The sequence below is a fragment of the Coenobita brevimanus genome, chromosome 62 (assembly GCF_032717465.1).
Source record: "Coenobita brevimanus isolate Jiangsu-jjx chromosome 62, ASM3271746v2, whole genome shotgun sequence".
NCBI classification, from domain to species: Eukaryota; Metazoa; Arthropoda; class Malacostraca; order Decapoda; family Coenobitidae; genus Coenobita; species Coenobita brevimanus.
The window spans coordinates 7,525,723-7,538,975 of NC_137015.1; positions in this window are offsets into that span (position 1 = coordinate 7,525,723).

The window sequence follows — 13,253 nt, forward strand, 5'->3', positions numbered from 1 at the left end:
AAGGGCTGTTGGTTAATACCAGGATGGTCATCCTGTCCTACGGTTTTACATGCTTCAATAGGTTCTCTAAATAGGGGCACTGCCTTAGCCTTTCAAGAAGGGAGTGACCAATGAAAACTGCAACATAATCAGTCACTATAGGTTCCCTTGGTACTCTGGTGGGGAGGCATAGCAGTGTTCCCTGCTACTGTAGTTAGTAAGTGAAGGTGTTAGAAACAATCTCCCTTAACCTCTTCAACAGATGACAACTCTAGTATCTTATCTTGCTCGTTTCGTTTATTTCCTTTTTAAAGGCTCCAACATCCTTGCATGCATTGGCCTTGGTCACCTAATGGTGACTCTCCACGCTGCTCAATCTCTGGCAGTTTCCCAATTCAGTCCCTTATCCCTGAGGTCACACTCAATGAAATTTTATTCAGCTAAGATTTAACATCAACAGATCAATTACCATAAGTGCTGATTTTATGTATGTATGTACTGGATATGTATATATATATATATATATATATATATATATATATATATATAGTGTGGTAGGTGGGGGCGCTCACCATCCACTCACTTGATGTAGTGCTGCTCTCGGGTGTCTGCTCTTTCCTCTCCTCCATCCTTCTTTCCATCCATCCTCTTCTGTCTTTCTTTCCTTCATTCTTTCCTCTTTCTTCTGTCTGCGAGTGACTTTGCACTCCCTCTTGTGTCTTTCTTTCCTTCATTCTTTCCTCTTCCTTCTGCCTGTAGGCGACTCTACACTGAGTGAGTAACTTTGCACTCCCTCTTGTGTCTTTCTTTCCTTCATTCTTTCCTCTTCCTTCTGCCTGTAGGTGACTCTACACTGAGTGACAAGCCAAATGGTTTCCTGTACACCAGGAAACCATTTACTACGCTGGGTGGTAACCATACAACCAAATTTTGGCTCCTGGTGGTTTAGTGGGCAATAAAGGTGCTCCAATCAGATTGAGCCGGTGAAGGTTTATATCCAAGGGATGGTTGAGGCTTATTGCTCACGTAATGCCACTCAGGGATGAGTGAGGCTGGTCACTGTCATCTTAAATGCCAGGACCAACTTTCCTAGCTCCGGGCTCCTACGCTCCTCATGGATTAGATGATGGATGGATGGATGGATGGATGTATATATATATATATATATATATATATATATATATTTTTACTTAACCAATTGCATTATTATACCAGAGTATGCCAGTATATATATGTATATATATATATATATATATATATATATATGTATATATATATATATATATATATATATATACTGGCATACCCTGGTATAACAATGCAATTGGTTAAGTAAAAACCCATTGTTAGGCAGGGTATCATATCTTGGGGTAGATTTAACATGTAAAGTACAGGGATGCGTTTTTGAGCCTTGGGTTTCCCCCCAACCAAGTTCTAAACCCACCTAAATGAGTTCAAAAACAAGATTCTAGCTAACCTACACCCCCAAATAGCTTTAAAACAAGCTAAACGAAGCCTAAAAGCAGTTTATAACTCACCTAAACCCAAAAATAACATCAAAAAATAATGAAAAATATCAGGAAAAATCAAACTTAGTAAACCGTACCCCAATATGACAATGATCACCCCACCTATGACTAAAACACATTAATCCAAGTCTAAAAATGGTTTATCAGTCAACCTAAACAATATTTAAGTCTAGAATACCAACAAAATCAGTAAAAAAAAAAAAAAATCATTATACTGGTGCTTGGCCATCGTTCTGTGGGGTAGAGTGGTATTTCTACCCCCACTGCTGTGCCAGGGTATCGCACCTAGGGATATTGTATCTTGGGGTCTGCCTATACAGTATATACATATACATGTACACTACACACACACACACACACACACGCACACAGGTCGCCGACAGAGACGGAGCTCTTCTGGAATGTGGGGAAATAATTGCTGAATCAACGACGAAAAGACCAGCCTATTTGTGATTATGTTAATGAGTGCGTGAGTGGTGGTCCCGTCGGACAGCAGTTAAAAAAAAAAACGCAGTTTCGGTCATAAAATGAACAAGATACAGTGAAAATAGAAAGTCTCCAAATGGTTGATTCATGGCGGAAAGGGACGGTGTATTGTTTACAATCGGCGAGAAAGAGTTTGACGGCTTTTCTGAAGAGGATGTGGGAAATGGAAGTACAGTATTAAGTTGAACCAAACAAGAATAGCAAGTGTAGAGAAAACAGCGGAGAGGAATGTCCAGGAGATAAAAAAGGTATGGGCAGTAATTAAAGAGTTACAGGAACGGACTATAGAGCAAGAAAATGAGATCAAAAGTCTGCGAAATAAACTGGAAAAAATTTGTACACGTAGTGATGAACAAAAAAGAGAAGTTACTGAATTAAAAGTGAGCAATGAATCAGCCTCAAATGAAATAAAACAGCTTAAGAAGAAGAATAAGAGGTTGGAAGAAGAAAGAGACAGGATGACAAGCAAACTAGATGAGTATGAATCCAAATCAAGAATACAGGACAAGCAAATTAAAGAAATCAAGGAGCAACATAAGGGGTGGAAGAAAATTCAGGAAGAGGGCAATGTAAATTTGAGAGATTATAGAACAACAAAGCAAGGAAAAGGTGGAGAGGGAAGTGGTTAGGGTGCTGAGAAGTAGAGAATCTTTAGTTAGAGATGTTAACATATAAAAAAAAAATGTGTAATAATTACAGGAGTTAAAGAAAAACGAATGACAATAAGATCAAAAAGAGAAAGAGAAGAACTGAGTAAAGTTAAAGAAATAATATCAATAGTCATGGAGGAAAACAATGAAACTCAAGAAGAGATTGAAGAGGTGTTTAGGTTAGGAAAGTACGAGGAAGGAGGGGCAAAGCCACTGAAGGTAAAGTTTAGGTCTCAGGTAACAGTAAATGAAATTATCAGTAGAACATGGAAATTATCAGACAAGGAAGGGTTCAAAAATGTTTGGATAAGGAGAGATGCAAATGAGGAAGAAAGAGCTAAAATAAAGGAGTTAGTAAAGGAAGCAAAGGTAAAAAACGAACAGAGAATGGATGAAGAAAAGACAGTGTTTTATTGGAGAGTCATGGAGCACAAATTAAGGAAGTGGTACAAGCGGAGAGAAGGAGAAAAGAGGATACAAAAAACATAAAAAATAACTGGAAGGTGGCATATACTAATGCTGATGGTTTACTATCGACAAGGCTAGAAATCAACGATTTTTTGAGGGTACATGAGCCTGATGTTATGTGCTTTGTAGAGATCAAATTAAGAGAAGATATTGATGTTCATATGGGAGATGGTAAATACAAACTGTGAAGAATAGACAGAAAAGAAAAAACGGGAGGAGTAATGATAGCAGTGAACAACAACATAAATGTAGATACCGTGGAAATGGGAGAAGGCAGGGCCGAAGTGATAAATATGAAATTAGAAACTGGAGAGAATAGTAAGAGAGATATGGTGGTAGTGTATGTTCCCCCTAAGACAAGAGCATGGAGTGATGATGAATACCAGGAAACGTTGTCAGACATGGCTAGTTATTTACAGGAAATGATTGAAAAAAGCAACAATATAATTTCAATGGGTGACTTCAGTTGTAATGAGGTGAACTGGGAGGAATGGGATTCAGGAGGCAGCGAAGATTCGTGGGGCACTATATTATTAAATATAACAATGAACAATGTGATGACGCAATGGGTCAAAGAAGCGACACGATTCTGAGGTGAAGACACACCAGCAAGATTAGACTTATTGTTTACCAAAGAACACGATGTACTAGAATCCTTGAAATATCTGTGTCCTCTTGGAAAAAGTGATCATGTGGTCACTGAGTTCCAGATGATAACAGGGAACGTGGAGCGAAGAGACGAGCTTTATAGGCAGGGAAGATACAACTTTGGGAAAGCAAACTTTACAGGATTGAGAAAATTTTTCGAAAATGCAGATTGGACAAAATTCAGAGAAACAAGAGAGATACAGAGGAAGTGGGATATTTTCCTAGGCATCTATAAATTGGGAGTGGAGAAATTTGTGCCAAGAGAAAGGGGGAAAGAAAACAGAAAAAAGGAGTAGTTTAACAGAAGGTGTATGGTAGCAAAAAATGAGAGGGACACGGCGTGGAACAATTGGAGAAAGAGAGGTAACAACAGAACAAAGGAAGAATATAAAAGAAGTAGAAATGACTACACAAGAATATGTAGAGAGGAAAAAAGAAATTTTGAAAAAGGTATAATAGATAAATGTAAGGATGAACCCAAACTGTTTTATAGATCTGTCAATGGCAAACTGAAACAAAAGGAAGGAATCACCAAACTGAAAGTAGAAGGAGAGGTCTATAGAGATGCAGCAATGCAGGCAGAAACAATGAACAAATGTTTCCAATCAGTTTTCACTAATGAAAAGGAGTTTGTTGATGGGATGGGAGTGACTAGAAATGTAGTGATAAAAGATATAAAAGTGGAAGTATAGGAAGTGTATAAATTACAGGAAACTCAAGATGTAAGGAAAGCCCCAGGACCAGATGGAATCTTTAATTGGGTAATGAAGGAATGCAGAGAACAACTGGCGGATAAGATTCACAGTTTAATTGTGTGTTCCCTGGAAGAGGGCAAATGTGGTACCAATTTATAAGGGAGGAAACAGGGAAGAACCCCTGAATTATAGACCAGTGTCCCTAACCAGCATGGTCGCAAAATTGTGCGAAAGAATTCTGAAAGATAGATAGATAAAATATCTGGATGAGATGAATATTTCGGCTGATAGCCAGTTTGGACACAGAAGTGAAAGGTCATGTGTTTCCAACTTGTTGAGTTTTTACTCAAGAGTGATTGACGTGCTACAGGAAAGAGATGGTTGGGTGGATTGTGTGCATTTAGATTTGGAGAAAGCCTTTGACAAGGTACCCCATGAGACTAACGTGGAAACTAGAGCATATAGGAGGACTGAAGGGGAACCTCCTGGAATGGATGAGAGATTTTTTGAGAGACTGACAAATGAGGACAGTAATAAAGGATAGGATGTCTGGATGGAGGGAAGTAGCAAGTGGAGTCCCACAGGGCTCGGTGTTGCCGCCAGCAATGTTCCTGATTTATGTAAATGATATTGTAGATGGAGTGAACAGTTATAAAAGTCTGTTTGCTGATGATGCAAAGATCTTGAGGAAGGTAGAGGTTGTGGAGGATTGTAAAATGCTTCAGGAGGATCTGGATAGGATACATGATTGGAGCCAGATGTGAGAAATGAAATTTAATGCAAAGAAATGTAAAATATTGGAAGTGGGTAAAAGTACCAAGAGGCCATCACTGACATATTTGATGGGTAATGAACCAATCACAAAAGCGAGAGAAGAGAAAGATTTGGGAGTGCTGGTCCAGGACAGGTTGTCACCTGAAAAACACATTAACAAGGCAGAGAGATATATAAACTCCTGACTAATATAAGAGTAATTTTTCATTATATGGATGAGATGATGAAAAAATTGACAGTGGCCATGATTCGCCCCAGGTTAGAATATGCAGCAGTAGTATGGTCCCCACACAAAAAGAAAGATATAAACAAGATTGAGTGAATACAAAAAACAGCAACCAAAATGGTCCCCAGTCTGGCAGATCTGTCATACAGAGAGAGGCTGGAAAAGCTGGATTTGCCTTCCTTAGAAGAAAGGAGAAAGAGAGGCGACATGATTGCAGTGTTCAGGACCATGATGGGAGTAGATAAAACTGACAATGAAGACCTGTTTTTATGGGATAAGAGAGCAACAAGAGGACACGCAATGAAACTGAAGAAGCCAAGCTGCTTGAAGGATATCAAGAAATATAGTTTTCCTTATAGACGTACAGACCTGTGGAATAGCCTGGACAAAGAGATCGTCCAGTCTAAAAACTTAACGAGTTTAAAGCTAAATTTGACTTACTGAGAAACAGAGGCGGGACCCCACGAGCATAGCTCATTTCCTGCATATCACAATTAGGTAAATTAGGTAAAATACACAAGAGGCACTGGGCAGGCATTACTCACATCACATCACTCTGCATCTGGCCAACCTGGCCAGGTGGCCATACCTAAATTAGTATCTTTATATGAGTCAAGCTCTGCATGATGATAAACTAAATGGTGTCCTAATATATAGCAAAATAAACAAAGTAGTGCAGGAATGTGCGCTAATTGTTTTGTCTGCGCCAGGGAATGTAAGCAGAATCTGTGCTCCAGTACCACATGATGTCCACCTACTTTAGTAAAGCAAATTTGGAAAAGAAAAGGGATAAAGGTAGACAGCAGGACGATGATTTCTACCATGAACTGGTTGAAATGGAGACGTACAATATGCTGGTAGAATGGTAAACAGATTGGAGATGGCATTTCAGAATGAAATGGATGAAATTAAGAAATAGTTGCACATGCAGAACGGGGAAATAGAAAAATTAGGAAAGGAAGTCAGCAAGAAAGGCACAACAAGAGATAACCTGAAAGCAGAAGTGGGTTCACTTATAAGGAAAATTAGTGAAATGACAAGTACAGTAGTCAACAATGAGAGTATCATGGAAGAGTTCAAAAATGATACAGAGGCAATTAGGCAAGTAAGGAATCTGATAGATCACAGCAATGATATTGAGGAGAAGATAACATAGGTGAATGATGCGATGCAAAACTACAAAAATGATGTGGAAACCACTTATGCTGAAATGGTAAAAGTAAAGAAAGACTTAGAAACAAGGGTTGAAGAAAAAACCATTAAAAAGGAAGTCTATCTATCTATTGCCAGAAGCAATAATCTTGTAAGGCCATTTGACTTAGAGTTATTTGTTTTACAGGGAGGGGCATTAACCCTCCACCAACCCACTTGTTGACCGTAGGGAGCACGTATGGTTTGGTTATATGGTTACCACCCAGCATTGTAAATGGTTTCTTGGCTTATAGGAAATGAAAAGAATAATCCAAAACAATCCTAAATTGGTCAGAGATTCAAGAGATAACAACAAATCTACTGTAGAGTAATCACTGGTATAGAAGAGGAAGAAATAAAAAACAAGATCTCGAGAGACAAAAAGATGATGGCAAATGTAATGAGCATATTGAAGGAAGTATCAAAGGAAATCTATAATAAAGACATAGAGGAACACAAAAGGCTAGGGAAATATGAGAGAAATAAGTCAAGGCCCCTAAATGTATCCAACCAGTGTGTAAACACTGTGGAGGAGATACTAAAAAATGCAAAGAAACTCATGGAAAAACAGGAATTCAAAAATGTATGGATAAAAAGATGCCTAAATCAAGAGGAACTGGAATTACTAAAAGAGAAGAGGGAGGAAGCAAAAACAAAGAATGAGGGAAGATCAGAGGAGGAGAAGAATACATTTTTTTTTTTACAAAGTAATTGGATTGCTCCCTTTCCTCTCCTCCATCCTTCTTTCCTTCCATCCTCTTCTGTCTTTCTTTCCTTCATTCTTTCCTCTTCCTTCTGCCTGTGGGTGACTCTACACTAAGCGACAAGCCAAATGGTTTCCTGAACACCAGGAAACCATTTACTACGCTGGGTGGTAACCATATAACCAAATTCTGGCCCCTGGTGGTTTAGTGGGTAATTATTGCACTCCAATCGATTTGAGCCGGTGAAGGTTTATATCCAAGGGATGGTTGGGGTTGATTGCTCATGTAATGCCACTCAGGGATGAGTGTGGCTGGTCACTCTTCATTTCAAATGTCGGGACCAACTGCCTAACCCCGGACTCCTACGCTCCTCATGGGGCAATGTAGGATTGGATGATGGACGGATGGATGGATTGGATTGCAGGTTCGAAAGTGGTACATAACCAGGAGGGAATAAAAAGGAGGATGGCAGTAGACCCAAGTCATGACAAGTATGTCAATAAGATGATTAAGTTAATGTAATCAAATGTAGATGGAATGGTATCTAAATTATTAGAGATGCATACTTACATCAGAGAAAATGAACCACATATAATATGCCTAACTGAAACAATATTAACACCAAGGATATCAAATGACATCCTAAACTCAGAGGAATATAATATACAGAGAAGAGATAGGAACTTGAAAAAATGAGGAGGGATTATAATATTAACAAAGAAAAATCTAAAAGTCAAAGAAATAGAACTAGATATACCCTAACAAGTAGAACTGATTGCAGTAGAGATCAATACATCTGAAGGGAAAGTAACTGTAGAAAATTTATACAAGCCACCCAGATCAAACACATGGGAAAGAGGCGAATATAAGGAGAGTACAATTCAGAGTTTAAGGGAATTACTAAATAGAATGGAGGAGAAATTGGAAAGAATTATACTAACTGGAGATTTTAATACACATAAATTGGAATACTCTAGATATAAAAAATCAAGAAAGATGCTGGGACCAAAAGCTCCTGGATTGCAGGATTTTTTCCTAATGCAACATGTAAGGGAAAGCACAAGAAAAAGAGGAGGACTTTATGTACCCTCAGTACTAGATCTTATATTTACTTGGCAAGAAAACGATATTGACAATTTAATGTATCACCCTCCACTTGGCAAAAGTGACCATGCAGTACTAAATTGCAACTTCAGGATTGCATATGACATAGTTAACAGCAATGAAAGTTACAAAAAGAGCCTAAATTATAAAACGGGAAACTAGAAGTATTTCTTAGAAATAGACTGGGAAAAGGAGCTTAGAGGACAAGATTTAAATGTCTATCTATCTATTGCAAGATCCTGTAAGGGGTGGCCATTTGACTTTGAGTTACTTGTTTTACAGGGAGGGACACTAACCCTCCACCAACTCACTTGACATATAGGGAGCATGTATGGTTTGGTTATATGTTTACCACCCAGCGTTGTAAATGGTTTCTTGGCTTACAGGAAACCATTTGGCTTGTCACTCAATGTAAAGCCACCTGTAAAGAACAGAAAAGCAATAAGAAGAGACAGGAAAGATGGGAGAAATAGGAAAAGTGGAGGGCAGGTACAGAAAAAGAATGATTAAGACTAAGGAAGAAGTAGGCAGCACTACATCAAGTGAGTGATTGATGGATGCCACTACCCGTTTTACGGGGAGGGGAACTAAGTTACTAACCCTCCACCAACCCACTTGTTGACACATAGGGAGCACGTATGGTTTGGTTATATGGTTACCACCGAGTGCTATAAATGGTTTCTTGGCTTACGAGAAATCATTTGGCTTGTCACTCAATGAAAAGGCACCTGTAAAGGAAAGAAAAGCAGTAAGAAGTGACAGGAAATGTGGGAGAAATAGGAAGAGACGAGGGCAGGCACAGAAAAAGAATGATAAAGGCTAAGGAAGAAGTAGGCAGCACTGTATCAAATGAGTGGATGATGGTTGCCACCACCTACTTTACGGGGAGGGCACTAACCCTCCATCAACCCATTTGATGACACGTAGGGAGCATGTACGATTTAGAAACGGAATCTAAAGGTGAATGTAGGGAAGAGTAAGGAATGGTCTTTCAGAGAGGTGAAGTCAGTGAATGTACAGCGAGGCTGGATGGCGAGGAATTGGAAAATGTGAGTACATTTAAGTACTTGGGTAGTGTGATGAGTAAGGATGGAGGTTTGGAGGGTGAAGTGCTTGAAAGGGTACAGCAGGGAAAAAAGATTGCTGGTTCCTTGAAAGCAGTGATAAGAAACAGGGAAGTAAGCATGGAAGTGAAAAAGTTACTACATGACAGTATTGTGATACCAACTCTAACGTATGGAAGTGAAGCTTGGACGTTGTTGGAAGGACACAAGTCAAGAGTGAGAGCAGTGGAAATGAGTTATTTAAGAGGAGCCTGTGGGGTCACATGGAGAGACAGGCTGACGAATGAGGATATAAAGGAGCGTTGTGGTGTGGATGTGATAGGAAGCGTTATGAGGAACACACTGAGGTGGTTTGGCCATGTGGAGAGGATGGAGGGTGAAAGACTGATGAAGAGAGTGTATGAGTGAGGTGGAGGGGGGAAGAGGGAGGGGGAGGCCGAGGATGAGATGGCGGGATGGGGTGGAGAGGTATATGAGAGAGGGGGGTGTGAGTTGGAAGCAGGACAGTGAAATGGCAGGGGACAGGGTGACGTGGAGGCAATTTGTTTGTGGCCACCCCAAACGGGAATGAGGCGTCTGGCAATAGATAGATAGACAGACTTTACATTTATTATGAAAACATTAAACCACCATCACATTTATAACTCTTATAATTCAAAAAATAGTGTACTTGCAAAATAAACTGATATGTATATAAATGATGGGGAATCGTCGAATTGTCCCGACTGTGAGGCCGAGGGACAGTAAGGGCCTCATAGCCCTTATTCATCACTGTCAAAACTGGATGGCTGGTTAGGCATGGCTGGCTGATGAGGCTGGACCGGTGGACGAGTGTGTTGTCCAGTGCCGACCATGTGGGGATGTTTGTGTTGCGTCTGCTGTTCACTGAGCTGCAGATGATCCATCATTGTAACGAATCGTTCCCATCGTACAGCGAGCGTAGGGTACTAAAATGTCGACATCGTATAAGCGATATATTGTATAATGAGGCATCGTATAACGAGGGGTTACTGTACATGTATGTATGTATACTGTATATGAAATTATAGGAATATGCAATATAATTAATACTACATGAGCAACCTGAGGGTATGGAAGAACAATGGTGATGTGGTGTGGAGGACTGGATACTCCCCAACCAGTCGCTGCAGGTTGCCTAGGAGTTTCTTTGGTAGGGATGCCAGGCACTGTTCCCCACGTACCACACTTCGAGCCTCACTCAACACTGACTCTCGCTCCATAATATCCTCTGTCAGCGTTTCTTCCTGAGATGTGGGTATGGGCATTACTAAATGGGTAATGTGTTTTAATCTATCAAAACATTCTCCTTACAAATGGTACTATAAACTGGGGAGCTGTAGAAGAAATAGCAATAATTGTAACTCCACATTATTTGAATGTTAACCCAGTAACCCCATAAAAACACCTCTGGACCCCCCACTTCCTTATATAACAAAAGAAAAATCCTATGTGCATGTTTACAACAACTTTATTTAAAACAAGAACACTAAACAACTACTTTATTTAATACAAGAACACTAAAAGTTAAAAATAATGAATAGTGTACTCCTGCATGGCCTCTTCCGACTTCTGTGCTCATCCCAGCTCCCTCCAAAAGGAACAGTCTTACAGTATATTTCATTCATTCTATAATGCCATTACTGTACGAACTGTGCCTGGGATAATGTTACAGTGTCAGCAGAGTTCAATGAGATATATATTTTTTTTCTGTAGCCATATGCGGATCTTCAAAACTGTGTAAGTTAAATCCGTGGATGTTAAAGGATGACTGTATTTGGGAATCGTGCTATTTGATCACGTGCTAAATGGAACCCAGGTGTATTCTCATCTTTCACTCCCCTACTATTTCCCCTTTCACACTGTCTTACTTTCTTTACCTCCTTCCAAAACAAATTCTTACTCTCCCTCCATTTTACACTCAAATTCCTCCCAAACTCTTCATCCACTCTCTTCTTATTTTCCTTCACCAAACTCTTCACCTCCCTTCTCCTGTTCATATATACCTCTCTCTTCTCTCTCTCATCTTCTCCCCTACCTATACCCGCTAGCCAGTCACTATATGCTCGTTTCACCTCACCATTCCGCCAAGCCGTCCCTTGCACACCCCTGCATCTCCTCCTCATTCCACAAACCACCTCGCACGCTGCGCCTATCTCTTCTGTGAATATCTTGCATACTTCTTCCACTCCTTCCATCTGCTCTAGCTCATACCTTCCCAATCTTTCTTCCACTATGCTCTTATACTCTGCCGTGTTCTCACTTCTTGCAACTTCTCCACTCTTTTCACAGGAGTTGTTTCCTCCTGTCTTCCCCTTCATTTCTTCACCCATTTTCTTTGCAGCCTTACCTTGGCCATCACTAGGTGATAGTCCAAGATATCACTCCCCCACCCTCTCCACACTATTGTGTCCAACATTTGTCTTCTCATTCGCTCATCCATGCTCACATAATCTATCACTGCCTTTCGTTTAACAAGTTCACTGTCCATCTTCCTTATGACTCTCCATGTATACCTGTGGATCATCTTATGCCAGAAGAAGGTGCTGGCTATTGCCAACCCCTTACTGGCACAATGTCCACCAATGCACTACCATTCCCATCTACTTCAGCTGGCACATTCCACTGACCGAGAGAGAGAGAGAGAGAGAGAGAGAGAGAGAGAGAGAGAGAGAGAGAAATACTAACATGACTGGCTAGGGATGCACAAAGAGCGTGTGTCTGGGCTTCGATTGCCTGAAGTGCCTGGTGTTCCCTCAGCTGCAGGAGGCCATGGAGACGATGGGTGATGCTGCGGACATTCTCTATAGCAGCACATCCACTTGACACCGCTTCCCTGGCCAACTCTCCACATTTCTGCAACAAAAGGGAATGAATAGGAACCAATAGAGATGCTATTTACAATGCAACTATCATTACTTTCTTGTGCACTATCCTGGATAGTGCATCAGGAAATACTGTGCTGTAAGTCCTAGTTTAGTAATCTTATGTCATTTTTTCTTACGACAATAAGTGTACTGGTGTTGTGATGAGGAGAGGTAGACTGAGATGCCTAGGCATGTGGAGAGGATGGGGGATTATAATTGGGTGCAGAAAGTGAGAAGTGTTAATGTTAAGGGTAGGGTTACAGGAGGTAAACTGAAAAAGGCTTGGGAGAAGGTCACTGAGTGTGACCTAAGGGATATGGGACTGGATAGGGAAACTGCCAGAGATCAAGTGGCATGAAGAGCTGCCATTAGGTGCCCAAAGCCGACACATGCAAGCATGTTGGAGCCTTCAAAAAGAAAACAACCGAAACGAAATGAATATGAACAATAACATGGCATCTGCCAAAATATTTACACAGTGGTACCAGACATACCAAATCATAGGGAAACTGTTCAGGTTCACTTTTATTGAGCTTACATGCAACAATGCATTTTTTGTTAGTTTTGTCCTGAATGTAGAACTGGGTTCAACAGTCTCTTTAAAATCATTTCACACCATATCAACAGCTTATGCAATGTTGTTAAAACAATCAGTAATACTCCAGGGTGCTGGAACTTGGAACATGCTTCAAGTTTGGAGGATAATGTTGTTTACTACATCATAATACCTGGTTCCTAAGAAATAACAAGGTGAATCAATTCGTCGCACAATTCTAAGTCAACTTCTATCTATCTATCTATTGCCAGACGCCTCAATCCCGTTTGGGGTGGCCACAAACAAATCGCCTCC